This window comes from Malaya genurostris, chromosome 3 (genome assembly GCF_030247185.1).
Source record: "Malaya genurostris strain Urasoe2022 chromosome 3, Malgen_1.1, whole genome shotgun sequence".
NCBI classification, from domain to species: domain Eukaryota; kingdom Metazoa; phylum Arthropoda; class Insecta; order Diptera; family Culicidae; genus Malaya; species Malaya genurostris.
Window position 1 is genome coordinate 96,439,667 of NC_080572.1, and position 22,716 is coordinate 96,462,382.

General features: G+C 35.0%; 1 protein-coding gene and 1 long non-coding RNA gene across 5 annotated transcripts in view; one reads left to right on the forward strand and one right to left on the reverse strand.

Moving 5' to 3' along the window:
• Positions 1–22,716, reverse strand: part of LOC131437055 (nyctalopin-like) — a 469,231-nt gene that overhangs the window by 105,493 nt on the left and 341,022 nt on the right. The gene's annotated exons all lie outside the window — the stretch shown is intronic.
• Positions 2,051–2,552, forward strand: LOC131437056 (uncharacterized). Its single transcript, XR_009230694.1, has 3 exons — positions 2,051–2,103; positions 2,164–2,298; positions 2,438–2,552. It is a non-coding gene; the product is annotated as an uncharacterized LOC131437056 (long non-coding RNA).

The following is a 22,716-nucleotide window of genomic DNA, read 5'->3' on the forward strand; positions in this document are numbered from 1 at the left end:
GTTTGTTTTAGTTTTTTGGAGTAGATTTTGATGAATCTACGAGCATTTTTACAGTTTTTCAAGAAGTTTTCAAGCAGTTCTCGAGCAGTTACTTGAAGTTTTTAGGGTAGTTTTCGAACAGCTTCAGGAGCAGTTTTCGAGCAATTATTCAAACAGTTTTTAAAGTAGTTTTCGAGTAGTTTTACAAACAGTTTAAAGCTTTTTTCGAGCAGTTTTTCTAGCAGTTTTCTAGTCATTTTAGAGCAATTTTTCTAGTTTTTAAAGTAGTTTTTGAGTAGTTTTTTCAAACAGTGTGAGCATTTTTTCGAGCAGTTTATTTAGCAGTTTTTTAGCCATTTTCGAACAGTTTTTCTAACAGTTTTCGAGCAGTTTTGTTAACAGTTTTTCTAGTAGTTTTCGAGCAGTTCTGTAAACAGTTTTAGAGGTGTTTTCGAGCAGCTTTTTCGACCACCTTTTAAGCTGTTTTCGAGTAGTGTTTGAAGCTGTTTTGGAGCAATTTTTCTAGCCGTTTTCGAGCAGTTTTTCTAGCAGATTTGTAAATAGTTTTTAGTTGTTTTCGAGCAGCTTTTAAAGCAGTTTTCGAGTAGTTTTTTTGAGCAGTTTCTGAAGCAGTTATAGAGCAGTGTTTGAAGCTGCTTTGTACAGTTTTTAGAGTTACTTTCAATTAGTTTTTTCGAGCAGATTTTGGAGCAGTTTTCGAGCAGTTTTTGGATTAGTTTTCGAACAATTATTATAAAATAGTTTTCGAACAGTTTTTCGAGCTGTTTTCGAGCAGCTTTTCAAACAGTTAACAGTTGCTAGAGTTATTTTGAGCAATTTTTGAAGTAGTTTTCGAGTAGTTATTTAAACAGAATATTTTTCAACCAATTTTTTAACAATTTCGAGCTGTTTTGGAGTTATTTTCAAGCAATGAGGTGCAGTTATCGAATACTTTTTTGAGCAGTTTTCGAGCAGTTTTTGGATTAGTTTTTGAACAAATATTATAGAATAGTTTGCGAGCAGTTTTGGAGCAGTTTTCGAGAAGCTTTTCAAACACGTAGCATTTGCTAGAGTTATTTTTGAGCAATGAACGAGTTGTTTTCAAGCAGTTTTCGAGCAATTAGTCGAGTTTTTGGATTAATTTTTGAACAATTATTTGAACACTCCTTAGAGTAGTTTTCGAGAAGTTTTTCGAGCAGAGTAAGTTTTGCTAAGCAGTCCTGGCATTACATTCATTTTTTGTGGATTTTGGCCTTCCTGTTTCAACAGATTTCGCAGCCGATTCTTAGCCTAGATAATATCATTGAATGACTAGCTCTACGATCCTATCGACACTAAGAATTCTTCCAGGTCGGGGATCGAACATACGACAACTGGCATGTAAGACCAGCACCCTATGCATTGAACCGCCAACTCTGGATTCAATAGTAGCTATCAAACAAGCCTAAGTTTGTTTAAATCGGTTCAGCCATCTCTGAGAAAATTGAGCGGTAAAATAACAACGCGTTTTGTCGGTTACGTCACTTTTACTATCATATCTCCGGAGCCAGAAGTCACAGTCATTTGATCTTCGAATTTGATCCATGACCTAATAGTAGCTTCAAATGAGCCTAAGCTTGTAAAAATCGGTTGGTTGTTGGAACTATCTTTGAGAAAGTTGAGCGGTAAAAAAATCGTTGAAAGATGCACGCACACATACATACACACACAGAGAGATTTTCCAATCTCGTTGAGCTAAGTCGAATGGTATATAACACTATGGGTCTCCGAGGCTCCGCTCGAAAATCGGTTTATCTAGTGATTTTATTACATTTCTATAAAAAAATAAAACAATAATAACATTCTGGGTTAGATCATTGTGTGCAGGTCTAAATAGCCTAAATAGTGTGTTGTCCGAACCTATTCGGACCACGCGCATCTCTCGTCCAATATCTTGGCCCACGCACACGAATGCAGTCAGCTAGGGTACAGACGAGAGTGACAGTTTAACGCAGGGAGTAAACAAATAAAACACAGTTTCACAGTGCGTATCAAATACATTTTATCAAAACTTAATCCTTTAAATAGCTGCCATAAAACGAACTATTATAGTGCTCATTACTAATAAATATCTACCTTAGATTGGTACGAAGGTAACTAGAGTTTAATAATAGAATGTATCTTAAAAACAACTCTCAATACTAGGTCAGTAATAGTAGCTCACCCACAAGCGGGAACCCTTTACTAGAGCCGATATCGCCTACAGGAACCCGAACCCCACTATATCGCAATAGAATTTTGCATTTTAAGCGGAAAGCGAAAACAGAATAGGAACTAAACGTAAGTAAACACTGAATTGAACCTAAATAATATATTTCAATATTACTGATTATGAGAGCTAAACTACACGTTATTCAAGTAGAAGTAACTGGAATTGAGTTGAATTGTGAATGTAATATTATATCATTTCTCTCATTAGGAAAATTATAATCTCCCGTTAAGAAACACCTGCGTTTTATTGGAGATTAAATTTCCGGAAACATCCTGTCAAACCGTTGACCCATTGCTGTCACCAACCGTTGACCAAAGGCAACAAGTGAACTACAACGTTTAAATTGAAAATACTTACAATATCTGTGCGATAGACAAGCTCTAATCCATAACAATAAGGAAGTTGAAAACGAATCCTTTCATCAAACCATCACAAGTTTTATTTTGTAATTTATATTGTTAATGTAATGCTATCTTGGAATAACTTATGGCGTATGGTATATAATTATTCGCTAAGACTACGCAGATGACAAGGAAAAATAATCGCAAGATTTATTGAAGTCGTCGATCATCATAATTTTCATCTCCGCTTCAACAGGTGAAAGCAGTAAACATATGACTGCCTTACTACAAATCAGTCAAAAGCAGAGATGTCATCGTAACATTTGCTTCTAATTTTAGCCGAGATCTGCCACGTTTCTCGTGGTGAGGTGAAAGTGAATAAATCTTGTCTGTCTTATTAACGTGCGTAGTAAAACAACAAAACGAACCGCAAAACCACTGCAGTTGCGAAATGCGCCACGTCGTGCTCGATGATTTAGATTATAAAATGCCCGCTGCTATTAGGATTGATGTTTCAGAAAGGATAATACTCCTGAAAGTTTTAATTGGCAGATCTCATGATTGTTAGAAGAAAAACAGTGAATACTTCCAGCAAACTCAACCCAGCACCGATATCAGCTACTTTAACTTTCAAGTCCCGTTTTAAGGAAGTAAGCAGTGCAAAACTGCAACTCCCTCTAACCAGGACAGATTCGTTCACCTCTTCTTGTTCGGTGCATACATACTGTTTAGGCAGGGTATTAATATTCATCTGAGGTAGTCTCATAAATAAGTACGTGAGATGTTTATGAGAAAGTGCAAGCTAGTGCGAACCACTCGAACAACCCGGAGGGGAGCTTATGTCGCACCGAACCTCGGTGGAATCCGCGAAATCGGAAAAAGAGTACACAAAAAGACTAACAACGAAGCGACACTTATTGCCTGATGCTCGAATCGTACGGCGGTTGGTTGGTTGGTTGGTTCGTTGGTGTCTGGTGAGGAAAACTGTTTCACATTTCAAAGCACTGCGTTTGCTACTTTCGAGGGTGGTTGGTCCCAGTTTGGGATACATTGCTCACCTGTTTCTCAAATTCAATAAACTTTGAAAATTTAGCTGATTCATTGAATTTCAATTTTGTTTTAACAAACCGCAATAAATCGAACGTGCAACGATTATCTGCAACCCTGATCCTGTCATGCAGCGCTTCACGGAACAAGTCGAAACAGACTGGAATAGATGGTAACCCAACGGAATACACGGATTATTTAAAATTTCAGGCTTGTCAGTGAAAAGTTGAAAGATAAAATTATGTCATCGATTAAACTGACAAGTCACCGGATGAAAAAAAAAATGTCATTCCACATTAGGATAACCAGCCAGCGTATGGCACAATAGAGAAGACAGCAAGTGATTATAAATATACTCTCCTTTCAAGTGCTTGAGCGGGAAGACTAGTGTTTGTTGTCTGATGAACAGAGCAGATGTTTGGAAATATGATACCGGTCGTGAGACGGCTAGGATTTAAATCATGTTCGATGTACGCTTCACCAAACCCAGTCGTGTGGTAGAGCCGTGTCTATCGCATGCTCAGGGTGGCGAAATGGTAGCACGTATGCGCGGATTGCATAAGAACGCAGTTTCGAGTCCTGTTTCTGTTCTCATTCATTTGGCTTCTCCAATATATGTTTCCACTCAGTCATTGCAAAAAACCTAAACTTAGTTATGGCGACTTTACGTCAAACCAACTAAAATTAATAAATCGTTTGTGAAGTTTTCAGACTTTTCCAGAGTTCATAAAATGTTCGAAAAATAAACAAAACGTTCTGCAATTTTGTTTATTTTTAAATTTCATAAAAAGTCCTACATTTCAAAAGGTTTGAAAAATGATTTGAAATATCGCAGTTCAAACGAGACTATTTAATCAAAAAAATTTTGTTTCAATTATTAAGGGTTTTTTAGACGCCAGAAAAACTTTCTGACACTCTGTGTAGGGGTTGGTGATCGTGTGAAAGGCATCGACTTACCCATCAAGCTATACCCGTCCCCCGAAAGATTAAAATTTATTTTAATGATGTTTATACAATTTGTTCCGTTTGTTTTAATGATGTTTATACAATTAGTTCCGTAGTAGTATAGAAATATAATAGAGCATGTACTAACATTTGAAACACGAATTCTTAAATATTTTAATAATTTGTGTGAAGAACGTAATTTTCAATTTTTTCTGTGCTGTTTGTAATTAATGGAAAATTCTTCTCAAATTTAACAGGTCCGGCACATTTTTCGATATGCATAAACTTGCGCTATTCCGCGAGTTCATAAAATTGTATATGCCTCGGAAGCACATCTCACGGGCGTCTTGTCATTCTTAGTAAGATTTAACTGTTGTTGGTTCGAACTTACACGGCACAGTACAGTTTTCACCTTTAGTAGTTTATAGGCTGAAATTTGTAGAAATTTTCATATATCTTAAGTTCGCATAATTTGATCATTTTGCTTTAAGCCAGAGGTGGAAATAAGCCCATTTTGCGCACGAAAATGGGACGCAAGATTTTCGATTGTGAATCAAAAAACCGAACACCGTGAATTAAAAAAATTCGATTATTTTTTAAAACGTGGGAACTGTATATAACACAGAGTAGCAGCGGACCATATGCATACGCGCTCTTTTTATTGCGCTCAGACAAATTTGTTCTCAGTCTCAGAAGTCAACCATGCGCAGTCGAAGAGCTTTAGTTGCTCTTACAAAAACTCGTTCGGGTATTTTTGTACCGCGGCCGAAATGAATGTACAGCACTTCATACGTTCTCAGCGCATTTAGCCAAGAACGAGGTACGAGTGCTCCATTTTAATAAGATTTACACAATTTTGTAAGAATATTAAACCCTACATTTTTTGGCAGTGTTTTCTGAGACTTGTTTAATTACTTTCCTTGGCGTACGGCACAATTGTTAATAATTCGGTTTTCAACAGCGGGAAAAAGTATCTGTAACTATTCAAGCATTCGAAATTTTTCTTTTATCTATTTCTTGAATATCTTGATGCGATCTTGCTCAACACCATCTCAAAATTTATTTAAAATTGTTTGCGTGGTCATACATGAAAAAAACCCATTCAATTTATGATCTAGAATAAAGAGAAAGTAATCACGTTAGTAATTTTAACTATATTGAACTACTTTTCAAACCTGATAATATCGATAGTTGGAGTAATTTTTCACACTTTAACTACCCGGTGAATGACCATTAATGGTTAAATCCGGGGTGAATTGAAATAACAATGAAATAATAATAGTAACAATGATTCACTTCAATGAATTTTGATTCCGAAAAAAATTTTAATAGACATATATTATCGAATAAGATCAAAATAGAAATATTTGATTTCTATACAATTAGATTAAAATTAAAGGTTCGTCATCAATATACCATATTCGAAAATCGTAGAAAGTTTCCATGTAAAAATCAACACATTTGCTCTGAAAGTACCGGCTAAGTTTTTATCCGGTAGTCCTATTCTAAGCTTTATGCCCGGTTTTGCCTTTCTCTATAGAAAGGTATTAGAAGTGCTGGAAAAACCGACTTTCGAACGGAGCATCGGAGACCCATAGTGTTATATACCATTCGACTCAGTTCGACGAGATCGGAAAATATCTGTGTGTGCAATTTTAGAAGATATTTGAACGCGCTCAATTTTCTCAGAGACCGATTTTAACAAACTTATGCTCGTTTGAAAGCTACTGTTGGGCTATTGATTAAGTTCAAAGATCAAACGGCTGTGACTTTTGGTTCCTGAGATATTATGGTATAAGTTGATTTCTACCGCTCTTATACATATAAGGGTGCCAATATTTTGGGATCATCTCTAATTTCGTACAGGGCTAGTGCTCAAAAGTTTAAGCACATCGAAAAATGTCCTCATGCAAAATTTGTGCTAAATCGGACATGAGTAAGGGGTGCTGCCCGGCGGTTAAGGTTTGAAAATTTTCGATCTTGAAAAAGCACCATAGGGGTACATAGGAGTACATGAAATTTCCGAAATTGGAAATTATTCTTCGATGCCAAAAATCTTAAAATTGCACGAAACGTCGAGATTTAGTGTCATCTCAAAAAAAATTTTTTTTTGAAAAAATCAACTTTCTGGGACTTTTTTCTTTGAGATGACACTAAATCTCGACGTTTCATGCAATTCTAAGCCTTTTGGCATCAAAATTATTTTTTCGATTTCGAAAATTTCATGTACTCCCCCCTAGGGTGATTTTTCAAGACATATGAAAGTTCCACTAAGTGGACTAAGAAGGGTTTTTTTAGATTAGCATCACTCTTCTCATACAAATAGACAACGCAAATGTCAAGCACTAGTTTGGAAAAATGATGCTGACTGTGTGACATAAACACTGAATCATGATTTTCTGAACTACTGGAATCAATCTGAATTAATTTTTGTCAAAATTAGTATCCGAAAATATTTAATAAAAGTATGAAATAAATTTTCATGAGACTGTTATGAAAGAAGAGAAAGGCATTATCACACCACTAGGTGGATTAAGAAGGATTTTTGAACTAAAAATGGCTCTAAACGTTTTCTGCTCTGGAAAGTTCAAGTCCGATTTTGGCATACAAAGTATTAATTCGGTTTTCGTACTCAAAACTAATTAAAGGGGGTTTCAATGATAAGTTGCACTTATCAGTCGTTCATATAACGCTCAATCACTTTTTAAAATCACGCAGATATTTTTTAATAAAAAACTTTGGAAATTAATGTTTCATTCATGTTAACTTGAATATGTGTATTGGGCTGCAGAATTTTTTTTTGATTCAAAACAAAACTGTTATGACAGTTCGCTTTCACATCTTATCCAAGTCAGTCGATAAAACAAAACCGCTTACGTTGGGGACAAAAGAAACCAAGTACAGTATTGTGTAGTGAACAATAGATCTCGAAAAAGAGTGAACCAAACGAACAAAAGCTACCGCCGACACGAAAGAATACAATTATTGTTGACTTCAAGCAGTGCAAAATTCGACCTTCGATACGAGAACTTGAAGGTTTGCTTAAGGAGCAAATGCATCTTGACATTAAACGTGTGCATTTACTTCAATGCAGTAAGACGAATAATGTTGTTTGCATCCAGTTCTATAAAGAGTTGGTTGCAATTCAATTCGAAAAAGACAATAACAATGTGCACTATGTGGAGCATGAAAATATCAAGTACAACATTCCAGTATATATGGAAGATAGTGCTATAGAAGTGCGTGTGCATGATCTTCCTTCAAGCGTCGTTGATCCTTATATTCGCAAAACTATGTCCCAATACGTAGATATTCTTTCTATCGAAAAAGAAAAGTGGAAGATTTTTTTCCCCGATATTTTAAATGGCGTACGTTTGTTACGCATGCGCTTGAGGAGGCCTATACCTTTTTATGTGACATTCTGTCAGGATACAAGAATCCCGTGCAAATCACTTGTTACCTATGACAATCAGATGGCCACATGTCAATATTGCCAAAAAGCTGTTCACTACGGTAAGCCATGTGATAAACTGGACAAGGAGACAACCACACCAAAGGACAACGGTGCTTCCTTCACTTCAACCCCAAGCAACCCCAGTACACCTGTGACAGTTACCAACAACAGTGAAGCATCCCCTTCAACGAAACCATCCGAAGTATCCTCTAAAGAACAAAGTACACCAGCTGCAGTTAACAACTTACCTGGATGCAGCAACTGCAAACAATGTACAACAAGACGCATCTACAGCAACTAGCAACAAAATTAACAACAATACCACCGATGCGGTAATGGATGCCGAGACGAACCGCGAACAAACTGCCCCTCAATCCTCGCAGGAGGGAAATGGAAGCTCCTCTCCCCCTAGAAAAAGGGTGACAACGAGATCCAATACAAAAAAATGTTTATTTAAAAACTCAGCTCAATCTGCCACGTAAAGCTTGTACTCAAATAGGCCTGAATAAAATATCTTTAAAAAAAAACTGTACCAAAATAAACGTGCACTTCAAAAGTAATCTGCCCCTTGTCGACAGTAGCCCTACGTCAATCTTGTTGTTATGTCTCTAACATTACCTACTACTAGTTTTACTAACCCGAAGAGGCGACTAAACTTAAGGTTAAATTAAAGAAATAAGTTTGCAGAACAATCTCCTGTCGTTTGCATGTGAATTATTTATGTTATGGAAAGTTTTATTCAAGAATTCAAGGTTTGATTCGGGAATACTTATTATTAATATTACATTGATTGGCATTGGATTTATTAAATATTGATAGAATTTATTTTTATATTATTCTTTCAACTTGAATAAATTAACAAAATTTTTATTTGTGATGTCAAATATATGAGATTTCATTTTAAATTGTCATTTAAGGGTTAGCCAAATTTTGTGCTAGGGCACATAACCGTTTTTATTATTTTGACGTTTCGTCTTTGACTCATCAGTGCAGAGCAGTTCAAATTGAACTGCTTAGTGCTAAACTTGGCAGTTCAATTTGAACCGCTAAGCAGGCGTAAAGTTTCTGCTATTTACAGAACACTTTTTGGTTTGCAACGGAGTGCAATGTCTTTTCTGACGTGCCGCACGAAAACGTGTTTTCGACTATTTCTGGCCGATGCAGGTATGGTCATTTAGGGGTTAGCCAAATTTTGTGCTAGGGCACATAACCGTTTCTATTATTTTTTCGTTTTCGTTCAGCTCGTCAGAAAAGTCATTGCACTCCGTTGCAAACCAAAAAGTGTTCTGTAAATAGCAGAAACTTTACGTCTGCTTAGCGGTTCAAATTGAACTGCCGAGTTTTGCATAAAGCAAGTCAATTTGAACTGCTCTGCACTGATGATCCAAAGACGAAACGAAAAATAATAATTTTAAATTGTGTTAAATTTGAATTACCCTAAAAAAGATTGTATATTTTATAAAGGGTGCAGCCGGGATTTCATATAAAAACTGCCCCAAACAGAAAAAAATTGATATACGCTATTTAACACTCCTAATACCAAGCCTAAAAAAGTTACGCGAAGCACCAAGCCTCAAAAAAAGTTGGAACGGTAACTTTGAGCTATCATAGCTCAGTTGTTACTTGATCAATTTCGATAAATTTTACACCCTCGAATTTTGTGAAGTTTGTAGATTATTTTAAGTATATCATTATTGACGATCGTTTAGGAAAAACTAATGAAAATCTGATTTTTCCAGTTCCAAGTTTTTTTTCAAGCTCAAAACGTGCCCTATCTGCATTCATGCGGCACCTGCATCGCGAATCGGATATTGAGAACCTCAACTTTACCGAGTTATAACTTTGTTGTTAGTCAATCGATCTTCAAAATTTGATCACCATTGGAAAGGTATTACTTCCACAAATAAAATGCACTGAAAAAAAAAACATAAAATAGGGTTGTCTACCCAAAGTTATAATGAAAACTGTAGTTAGATGACCTAAGAAAAGATGAGACTTTTTACAATGATCGTAAATATCTCAAAATTCAAAGCGATGACCTATATATTTTTATACATCATTCGATTGATAGTGATACCAGCTACAATTTTCTCTAAACTACCATTTCTGCACAATCAAAATAAAACATAAAAAAATCGATGAATTTATAAATATATATATGAATTTTTCATTTTTTATGACATATATTTTTTTATTGTTTTAGTTGGAAATTTATTATAAACAAAATTTACAAAAAAAAACTGAAACTTGGATTTTACTGAAAATTTTAAAAATTTTAGTAAATAACCTAAAACTCTAAAACTAGTTATATTTTTGTATTGGACAAACGATCCAAACAATTTTTATGCACAACCCAAACGCAATTGATAACTACTAAAACTCTGATTTTGTTGTAGGTTTACCGTAGAGTCTCAAAAAATAGGTAAAAGATCGGAAATTTTAAAATTTCCTAGTTAAATTGCGTTGCACAGTGGTCCGGATCCACAATTTAGGGGGACAAAAACATTTGGCTTGGTCTTATACTTTAGAGCTATGATGTCTACAGAACAAATGATCAGTAAAAGATAAGCCATATTTTGAAGCATATAGTATTAGGGTGGTTCTTATTATTAGGGTGATCCAAAAAATTATTTTCCGTATGTGTTGAGATAGTGGACTACATCCTTCGGCAAAATTGTAGGAAAATTTATATCATGCAACTTTGCCGAAAGCACTATTGTAGTATCTCTAACGGTTTTAGTGTTACATCTATTTTAATAGAGCAACTTAGGGTGTTCCTAAAAAAATCAGATTTTTTGCTCTAGCTTTATCAATTTTCACTTCTCAATTTTAGTGTCTTTGAATATCTTTTAGAGTTTGTTGAAACTAATTTTTTCATGACTAGCGCATTCATTTAGCGTTTTCTGAACCGAAGTTATGAGCAAAACTCGTTCAAAAACAGATCATTTTTAAACTGCTATATCTAACATTGGAGCAAATGAAAAAAAAATAATCGTTTTCTTTCATTCGATAGAAAATACTTTCGTGCATGTTTATAAAAAAAATGGTGGAGGAGATATTTTTTTTAATTTTTTAAATTGAGTTCAAACATTGGGTTTTTTCATTCAAAAATGCTCTTTCGTGTAAGACATTTATTAGCTATATATATAAAAATAAGGTATTGTTGTCTTCTAGCGTGTTAAAACTAATTCAGCTGCATAATCGGGAAGATGGAGTACACTAGCGTTGGTTGTTACTCTATTCAATAATGCTATTATAGGATCAGACGTTAAAAGAAATCGTTTGAATACATCCTCTAGATTCACTACACGATTGAATTTCTGAGGATGAAACTGCCTATACTTGCGAATTGATTTATTTCGACTCTATTCCGGTTCAGAAAACGCTAAATGAATGCGCTAGTCATGAAAAAATTGGTTTCAACAAACTCTAGAAGATATTCAAAGACACCAAAATCGAGAAGTGAAAATTAAGAAAGCTAGAGCAAAAAATCTGATTTTTTTAGGAACACCCTAAGTTGCTCTACTAAAATAGCTGTAACACTAAAACCGTTAAAGATACTACAAAAGTGCTTTCGGCAAAGTTGCATGATATAAATTTTCCTACAATTTTGCCGAAGGATGTAGTCCTCTATCTCAACACATACGGAAAATAATTTTTGGATCACCCTAATAATAAGAACCATCCTAATACCATATGCTTCAAAATATGGCTTATCTTTCACTGATCATTTGTTCTAAAGACATCTTAGCTCTAAAGTGTAAGGCTAAGCCACAAATGTTTTTGTCCCCCTAAATTGTGGATCCGGACCACAGTGCATTGGGTTTTTTCATTGAAAAATATTCGTATCATGTAAGTAATTTATTAACTATATACGAAAATAAGGTATTTTTGTTCCAAAGTGTTAAATTAATTCAAGTGCATGTTCGGGAAGAAATCGTTTTGCATTCTTCCGGGAATGCAGAATGGTGTCGCTTTTGTAAAATCTCTAAGGCCTCTCGGTGGTTGGAGGTTTTATCAACCGTGCATTTTGGCACCTGCAGATCGTTCAGCATCCTTTCGGGGATGCAGGACGATTTATTTCTCTATGTTTTGTGCTGTTTTCCCACTTCACCCAATTACCAATTCCCTTCCATGTTCTTTTTATCCTTCCCTTCCCATCAGGAAGTTGATGAGAAGCTACGGCAAGGCACGAATCTCCAAATAACTAGCGGAACATGCCACTTGAGCCAATTAGTTCTGATAACATAGGTGCAGGGCTTCATTCAGTAAAAAGCATTCAAACGAAGAGGTTGTTTTTCGAGACGAAGACAACTGTAACCTGCAGGTAGATTGGTTGGTTGGTGCTAATCGCAAAGGCTGCTGAAAAGCCAACATTCGGGGCGATCCCAGTTTCATAAGTACTTTAATCGTGGAACTCACTTCACTGAGAAAGATGGCCTAAGCGATTTGAGAACTGTTTCATTTTGTAGGTTACACTAGTTCATGCACTAGCTTTCGTTTTTCAAAAATCAAACAGAACTGTTTGAAGAATACATTTTTTATATATGAATAAGAGAGATATGAAAAAGGCATCATAGCACAACTGGGTGGATAAAAACAAGTTTTACTTAATTTCGTGTGATTTTTTGTGCTAAATTCGGAATTCTACTTTTTCTGAATTGTTTACTAATAGAAAATCCAAATAATTTTCGAATTCTATACATTCCGAAATAATTCTAAGTTTGTGATATTTAAATTTTAATATTCTATCGATTATAATTGATGTCGTTTAGGATAGCGGAAAATTGAAGATATATGTTTTTGTTCTTAATTGCTTGTAAAACAAAAATCAAGCAATATTTTTTTTTAAATTGTAGTTGGTTTCTTTTGCCATGGGTTAGTATATGAAATTCATATAATTCTACGCTCTATTTCTTATTGTACAAAGCCATTGAAATAATTTAAAATTTTTGTGTTGTCACAAAATTTATTTTATTATTGAAAAACAAATTCTACGACACTTTGAAACAGATGAAATCAAAACGGATTCCAATATTTTCACTTTGATTTGCAGAAACGTTGGAACGCATTATATATAAGAAATTTTGAAATTTCCGATCTTCTACCAATTTTTTTGAGGTTTTACGGAAAATCTAAAATAAAAAAACCTAATTTTAGTAGTTATCAATTCCGTTTGGGTTGTGCATGAAAATTGTTTACATCTTTTGTCCAATTCCATAATTGTTTTTAGAATTTAGGTATATTTACCAAAATTTTTAAGATTTTCAGAGAAATCCAAGTTTCAGTTTTTTTTGTAAATTTTGTTCATAATAAATTTCCAACTAAAATAATAAAAAAATATATGTCATAAAATTTCAAAGTTTTGATTTGTTTTTTTTTGGAAAAATTTACCCAATAATAGAAATTCTCTGTATTTGTACCAAATTTCTTGAGCTTCTTTGAACGGATATATAATTTTGGTCAACAATTCACTGTTTCTGGTGATGATTCCAATATTTTGAATAAAAAAAATGTACATGTCATCGCTTTAATTTTCGAGTTATATACAAACATGTGAAAAAAAAATGAAAAATTCATATATATTTATAAATTCATCGATTGTTTAATGTTTTCTTTTGATTGTGCAGGAATGGTAGTTGAGCGAAAATTGTAGCTGGTATCACTATCAATCGAATGATGTATAAAAATATATAGGTCATCGCTTTGAATTTCGAGATATTTACGATCAATGTAAAAAGTCTCATCTTTTCTTAGGTCATCTATCTACAGTTTTCATTATAACTTTGGGTAGACAACCCTATTTTTAGTTTTTCTAAGTGCATTTTTTTGTGGAAGTAGTACCGTTCTAATGGTGAACAAATTTTGAAGATCGGTTGACTAGCAACAAAGTTATGACTCGGTAAAGTTGAAGTATTCAATATTTTCTATGCGACGATTATGCCAAAGGAAAGAAAATTGGAAAGCAGATAGGGCATATTGGGCGCGAGAAAAAAACTTGGAACGGGAAAAATCAAATTTTCATTGGTTTTTCTTTACCAATCAACTCCTACAAAGTTTTTGAATCAATCTACGAACTTCACAAAATTCGAGGGTGTAAAATTTATTGAGATTCGTTGAAAAACAGCTGAGCTATGACAGCTCAAAGTTACCGTTCCAACTTTTTTTGAGGCTTGGTATTTGGAGTGTTAAAAGGGTTTATATAGGAAATGATTGGGAAACCTTTCTGATTTATTTCAGAATTTTTCAAAATGTATTTCATGTGAAAAAAAAATGTTTAAAATTTTCGAATTGTTTTTAAATGCACTTACAATTTTGGTACCACTCTATATGTTACAAAAAAAGTAAGTCATTTATGAGTACATTATGCTGTAATTATTTAAGATTTTTTAAAAATGTGGACGGGTATAATATCCGACTTTGAAGAAATAAATCATTCGAAAAACCATGCGTCTCCATCAAATTGTCATCATCCGATGGAGACGCATGGTATTTAGTTCTAAAATCATATATCACATGTCCTTAGAATTAAATACCATGCGTTTCTATTTACAACTTGAGTTCAGGGCTTAAGAAAGAATTTTCTTAAGGAAAGACCAGTGAGAGAAACATTAATCAGAACTAATGAATTGACTAATATTTAGGTTTTAATATACGGTTTAAAGTTTTTATTCATGAGCTGATAAGTAATTTTACATTTATTGTACATTTATTTTATTCAAATCAAATAATAACTATATTTAGTAAAAATTCTAAAGGACATTTAAATTATAGTTCTCTTGCAGAAAAAAGTATTCCTAGATACCAAGCGCAAAATCAAGGAAAATGCGAAACCAAGTGAAATCTAAAAAACTATAAGTTTTAAGGTAAAATGTTCGTCGACGTTCTGTATCACATGGTATGAATAGTCAAGTTGCCTGAAATTGCTCAACAAGACAGCTTCAGCTCATAAAGAGGGTTAAGATTAATCAAACTGGGATCGGACTGACAGCAAATCCGTCGAAACAAAAAAAGAAAAGTGATCCACGAAACACCAGAAAAAGACCACTAAGTGCAAGTAAATTCGATGAACTATATTTGCGAAAACTTTTGAAATTCAATTTTTATACATAGCTCAGTTTCTTATTCATTCTTAGTTAATACATATTTCGATTAAAGCAATAAAACAATACGATTTTCCGAAACTATTTAATAAAGGGGTCCTTTTCAGGAAATAGCAAAAAACTGAAAATGTTAAGTTTAATAAAACATGTTGTTTGTATAGAAAATTGACGATGCGAATTAATACGTTATTTTTGGGTCTTCGGGACTTGCTGCAGGCGCTTCGACTTAATTGCTATCTGGTTAATAGTATTTCTTAGGACTGCTAATAGCTAACCTCGAAACCTCCAAACTATACCGCAAGCTAGAAACGAATTACATTCCCTACATAATTGCTTGGTAAATCGACCCAGGCGTGCGGGCGTGTGTAAATAACATAAGGAATAAAATTCTTTTATTTTTATTAATTACATCAATACTCAAGCCCTGAGCTCAAGTTGTAGATGGAAACGCATGGTATTTAGTTCTAAGGGCATGTTATATATAATTTCTGAACTAAATATCATGCGTCTTCATCGGACGATGACAATTTGATGGAGAAGCATGGATTTCCGAATGATTTATTCTTTTAAAGTCTGATATTATACCCGTTCACATTTTTTAACAATCTGAAAAAATTACAGCGTAATGTACTCATAAATGATTTATTTTTTGATGTAAAATCTAGAGTGGTACCAAAATTGTAAGTGAGATTGAAAAAAATTCGAAAATTTTGAATATTTTTTTACACATGAAATGCATTTTGAAAAATTCTGAAAAAAATCAGAAAGGTTTCCCATAATTCCTAAAATATTCCTGATTTTTTTCAATATTTTTGCTAAAAGGGTTTTTGAAAAATTACAAAAAAAAAATATCAGAAGAATCACCCTAACTCCACCAACATGGCAGTTAAAGGGGTAAAATTTTGGGATAATCATTTCCAATAAAAAGCGTTTTCAAACAGCGTATACAATTTTTTTTCTGTTTGGGGGGCAGTTTTTATATGCAAACCCGGCTACACCATTTATATTAATTTCTTAAAATGGTTTATTTTGTTGAATGACATTTATCGATTCAGTAAAATGATCAAATTAGGCGAATTTAAGGTATATGAAAATTTCTACAAATTTCATCCAACACACAAGGCGTAACACTACGCACAAGAATGTAAATGCTCAAAATTCTGCAAATTAAATTAATTTTAAAAGTTATTGTTTTGGAGCCTGAACAAAACTAACAATAAGTTTCTCATATTTAACGAAATTTCAATATTGCAATTGAAAATTGAAAATGGAAAGTTTTTTCTACCCAACGGGTGAGCTTTCGGAAAAGAACTGATGAAACATCTAACAGAAATGAAATACAACAAAAAAATACCGCAGAGACAGAACTCGAACCCGTAAATTTTGCACAACAAAACAACCCCACGCAGAAATCAATCTAATTGAACAAAACCTCTGTAGGGGAAGTGGGAGTAAGGCCGCCACCCTAAATGTTTCATTAAATAACCTTTTTCCAATTCCAATTAACTGCACATATTGTTCCTATATTTCGAATTTTCAACCCTTTGAAACACATTGGACTCACTATACGTTTTCAAATGTCAAATAAAATTGAAAAAAAAAACAAAACGAGCATCGCCACCGAAGATCGAAAGTTGTTTTTCTAGGCAAAAGTTTAAGCGTTTCGCACCCAAGTAATAATTGATTCCAATTTCAAACCATCAGGAATATTTTTCTTTGCTATTTTCCTATAAAAAGAATTACAAGAATTATAGGTTTGAACAAAAACGTGATATTGATTGAGGGTTTGTTAATATGTGCATTATCTGGGTAAGATTGATTCATTTGATGATTCCGATTAAGACTGCAGCCTCTCAACTGATGCCACTGAACTTTACAAGAAAATAAAATACTGTCCCAGAAAGTATGGACGCATCCAAAAACCGCAGCCATTTCGCAATGGTTCAGAATCTGTCGAATTTTTATGGCTGCGTACTGTTGTTTACACTCGTCTCTAACTACTTGTGCAGTTATTTATTCGTTTTCATTAGTTTGTTTTGAAATTTGTGAACTTTCAGCAGAACAACGTCGAAAAATTTTGTACAAATGGTTCACAGAACGCGGACTGTCACTGAGAAAGATAGCAAAAATGGAAGGATTAAGTGAAAAAGCCGTGCGTACTGCAATGCAAATGTGGGCACTTCGAAGTCAAATGTTCTTCGTGCTAAAGAACGTTTGAATCTTCGAGCCTATAAGAAGCAGAAACAACCAAAACGTAGCCCGAAACAAGAAGCATCGATCAGGCCGAGGGTTCAAAAGCTGTACAATACGATTCTTGCTGGAAATTTGAACTGCATAATCATGGACGATGAAACCTACGTAAAACTCGATTACAAATGCCTGCTGGAACCACAATATTATACGGTGCGAGAAGGGCAAGTATTAAACCAGTCCGAGACATCGATTGAAGTCGAAAAATTTGGTAAGAAAGTTATGGTCTGGCAAGCAATTTGTAGCTGCGGTAAGATTTCGAAACCCTTCATCACCACTGCTTCAATGAACAGCGAAATATACATCAAGGAATGTTTACAAAAACGACTTCTACCCATGATTCGAAGCCACAAGGATCCTGTTGTCTTCTGGCCAGATCTTGCTTCTTGCCACTACTCGAAATCAACGGTAGAATGGTATACTACCAAAAATGTCACTTTCGTCCCAAAAGACATGAATCCACCAAACTGCCCACAACTTCGATCAATTGAGGAATTTTGGGCATTAACGAAGGCACATCTTAGGAAACATGTCTCGGCAGCCGAAACCATTCAACAGTTCGAAAAAGATTGGAAAAAAGTGTCAAAACTTGTCGCCAAGAAATCTGTACGGAATTTAAAGAGAAACCTTCGCAAGAAGGTGCGCCAGCTAGTCTACAATGGCTAAGTAGCATATGTTGTGAATAGTATTCTGTTTTTGCAGTCTAATTTTATCAGTATATCGAATAAAATTTGAATATCTAAAAGCAAAGCCTTGGTATTACATTTCTGTAGTGGAATTTGAACTTCTGTTTCAACAGACTTCGCAGCCGATTCAGAGTGTACAGAACCATTGCATGGCTAGTACTACGATTCTACTGACACTACGAATCCTTCCAGGTCGAGGCTCGAACATACGACAACTGGTTTGTGAGACCAGCGCCCTAAGCATTGAAACGCCAACCCGAGACATTTGAATATCTAACACTTGTGAATTATTTACAGTGAAATCAAAGTGCGTCCATACTTTCTGGGACAGCCTTTAAGCCATGTAAGTCCGAATCAACAACAGTTAAATCTTACCAAGAATAACAAGACGCCCGTGAGATGTGCTCCCGAGGCATATAAAAATTTTACTTTTATTTGTGAGGTAAAAACACTCGAACCATACCAGCTTCAAGACACAGAAAAGAATCAACATTAAATTAGCGTTAATTCTGATTCTACAAAAATTCTAAGATTATTTGGATTGAGTGTCGGTCGGATTGACGATTTTACTCGAACTGTAACGGGTTCGAATCCTGTCTCTGCCGTAAATTTTTCTCAAAATTTCATTTCTGCTAAACGCTTCGTAGACTCTTTTCCGTTGGGAGCTGATAAATCCTTAGACTAAATTGAAGGCGGCTTCAGCTCTAACAACAAAAATAAACCGAAATTCCAAGAGTTATACAAATGCACATTCTACATAACTTTCGGTAAGACAATTTGGCTCGATTCGTTTTAACCCGATTCAATTTTGGCAACATGCTATCAAGACTGTGGCATGATTGAACGGTATGTTGTCATACAAATATTTTATCTTAAGGGTATCGGTTTTTGCTTGATGCACATGACTTTTTTTTTAATTTGTTTCGCATTTCACTTCTTCTTCGATTCATCAGTGCATTTGCAGTTCATGCTAAAGTGTTAATGCAATCTCACAGTTCAACATAAACCATTAACTAGTCGTGGAGTAAATTCCATTTCATAATAATTTTTTTTTGCACCTAAGTGGAGTAACAGAACTTCTAAATTACTACTTTATTATTGATAGTTGGGCAAACAGATCGTGCTTGCGCACCTACATCAAATTCTGTTAATTTTTGAAATTCTAAGAATTTTGCTAGTGTCTATTGCCCTTTTATATAATTATTCAAAGACTGTTCGGAACGATATAATCAAATCAACAAATTTCTCCATTCCTCGATTTTACTAAATTCGATTTGTTGATTCATTAGCACAACCTTAGATCTTCCGAGATTCCAGCCATCAGAACCAAGAACAGGAACCTTTCCCCTTGCGTTATGTGTTGGTGGCATTTCGCAGCATTCACGTAGCCCATAATTCAAACCTCGTCACACCAGGCCGTACAGCTCCTTAGCAGCACTTATACAAGCTCTTCGGAAAACGACGCTCGCGACGCGCTTCGTGAGGATCATTTTTCCTATCCTCCCCGTGGTCGAGGGAAGAAAAATTCGCTTTCCTAGTGTACTTTTCTCGCCATTCTCTTCGACGGCGAAGGTGTGACTACACCTTGTAATTGAAGTGGATGTAGCTATTTACTACGACAGACTGCTGCGTCGCGTCGTCGTCGTCATCGGGGGTAACCCGGTTGGAATTTCCTCGTATTCGGTTTACCAACGGCGGTGCAACCGAAGACCGTAGGAACGAACCTTCATGGAGTGGTACTGGACCGGTTTTAGATATATTTTAAATTCCATCGGAGCATTACCAGAAACCACGGCGCGACATTCTTCATAAATTGTTCATTCGAATTCTACCGCGGAGTAGGCTGCGATCTGCTGTGCCGTCCCGAATAAGAAGCTATAACGAACTTCTATCAAATGATAATGGTTTATTTTACTATCATGGCTTACTTAGGAATAATTTAATTATTGAAATGGCAAAATAATGCTTTAATTCAGTACATTAGCTTGTTTTGCTCTTATTCCGCAATTTAGCAACTTCCAGAGAAGTTTTAGAAAGAAAAACTAAAACTTTGTGTGATATTCATTGAAACTTTGGATTTTAAAATATACCAACTTAGTAACATACTTTTCGGAACCGTCAATCGTGTTCCTTCAAAGATAATTCAAATACATTTTAAGGTTAGTCTCTGTATTCTACATTTCAATGTTACTATGCTATTGTTTTGGTATTGGAAATATCTCAATTGGCTATAACTTTGCTCATGCGGGTGACAATTTTAAGTATTCTCTTTAGCAATTTTAGCTGTTAATTCAACCATATCAATTAAGGCTCTTCTGCTAGTCGGACACAAGAATATAATAAGGTATGCTTTTACTGTTTTCTTCTGATCGGATCTTCATCGAATGATTGGTAATTGAATGTTACCGGAGAAAAATGCCACCCAGGGATTTCGCTGTAAATAATTCACAAGTGTTAGATATTCAAATTTTATTCGATATACTGATAATATTAAACTACAACAACAGAATATTATTCTCAACATTCGCTACTTAGCCATTGTAGACTAGCTGGCGCACCTTCTTGCGAACGTTCCTCATACAATTCCGTACAAACTTCTTCGCGACAAGTTTTGACACTTTTTTCCAATCTTTTTCGAACTGTTGAATGGTTTCGGCTGCCGAGACATGTTTCCTATGATGTGCCTTCGTTGATGCGCAAAATTTCTCAATTGGTCGAAGTAGTGGGCAATTTAGTGGATTCTTGTTTTTTGGGACGAAAGTGACATTTTTGGTAGTATACCATTCTACCGTTGATTTCGAGTAGTGGCAAGAAGCAAGATCTGGCCAGAAGACAACAGGATCCTTGTGGCTTCGAATCATGGGTAGAAGTCGTTTTTGTAAACATTCCTTGATGTATATTTCGCTGTTCATTGAAGTAGTGGTGATGAAGGGTTTCGAAATCTTACCGCAGCTAAAAATTGCTTGCCAGACCATAGCTTTCTAACCAAATTTTTCGACTTCAATCGATGTCTCGGACTGGTTTAACACCTGCTCTTATCGCACCGTATAATATTGTGGTCCCGGCAAGGATTTGTAATCGAGTTTCACGTAGGTTTCGTCGTCCATGATTATGCAGTTCAAATTTCCAGCAAGAATCGTATTGTACAGCTTTCGAACCCTCGGCCTGATCGATGCTTCCTGTTTCGGACTACGTTTTGGTTGTTTCTGCTTCTTATAGGTTCGAAGATTCAAACGTTCTTTAGCACGAAGAACATTTGACTTCGAAGTGCCCACTTTTTTGGCCACATCCAGAACTGAAACTTCCTTCTTTTGCACGAACGTCTTCAGTATACGTTTCAGGAACAAATTGGCTCAAATGGTACGTTCCCCTTGATATTTGGAGGGGAACGTTCCATTTGAGCCAATTTGTTCTAATTCCTGAAACGTATACTGAAGGCGTTCGTGCAAAAGAAGGAGGTTTCAGGAACGCCTTAAGTACACGTTTATCCAAAGGTGTTATCCTAACCGAACTTCCTGATTGCATTTCGCACGGCTTTTTCACTTACTCTTTCCATTTTTGCTATCTTTCTTAGTGACAATCCGCGTTCTGTGCACCATTTGTACACAATTTTTCGACGTTGTTCTGCTGAAAGTCCACAAACTAATGAAAACGAATAAACAGCAGCACAAGTGGTTGAAGAAGTGTGTAAACAACAGGACGCAGCCATAAAAATTGACAGATTCTGAACCATTGCGAAATGGCAGCGGTTTTTGGTTGCATCCATACTTTCTGGGACAGTCTTTATGTCACTATATTTTTACTTTTTGGACGAAAGCATACGAGATTTTGCTCTTTTTAGCTACATCTTGTATGGAATGGTTCGGGTTTCGCGTAATTTACAATTCCAGGGAAACAGCCATTGTTGAAAAACGCAAAATCAGTTTGCTCCGTTATCGTTGAACTGAAATTCAAAAAAGAAATATCCGTTTCATCAATTCATTTTTCTAAATAAAGGTATTTTCTGCTCACGTAGATTTATCCAGCGATAGCGGAGAAAACTGTTTTTTCCTTTTACAACAATTTTCAACTGTTTTCCTAAGATTGTGAGTAGGATTTTAACACTCCTGATAGCAAACCTAAAAGTTACCAAGCCTGAAATAACTTGGAACGGTAACTTTGAGCTATCATAGCTCAGTTATTTTTTGACAAATTTCGATAAATGTTACACCCTCGAATTTTGAGAAGTTTGTAGATTATTTTAAGTATATCATTATTGAGGGTCGTTTATTAAAAACTAATGAAAATCTGATTTTTTCCATTTCAAGTTTTTTCAAGCTCAAAATATGCCCTATCTGCATTCATGCGGCACCTGCATCGCGAATAGGATGTTGACTTCAACTTTACCGAGTCATAACATTGTTGTTAGTCTACCGATCTTCAAAATTTGTTCACCATTGGAAATGTACTACTTCCACAAATAAAATGCACTGAAAAAAAACTAAAAAAAGGGTTGTCTACCCAAAGTTATAATGAAAACTGTAGATAGATGACCTAAGAAAAGATTAGACTTTTTACAATGATCGTAAATATCTCGAAATTCAAAGCGATGACCTACATATTTTTACACATCATTCGATTACTAGTGATACCAGCAACAATTTTTGTCCAACTACCAATC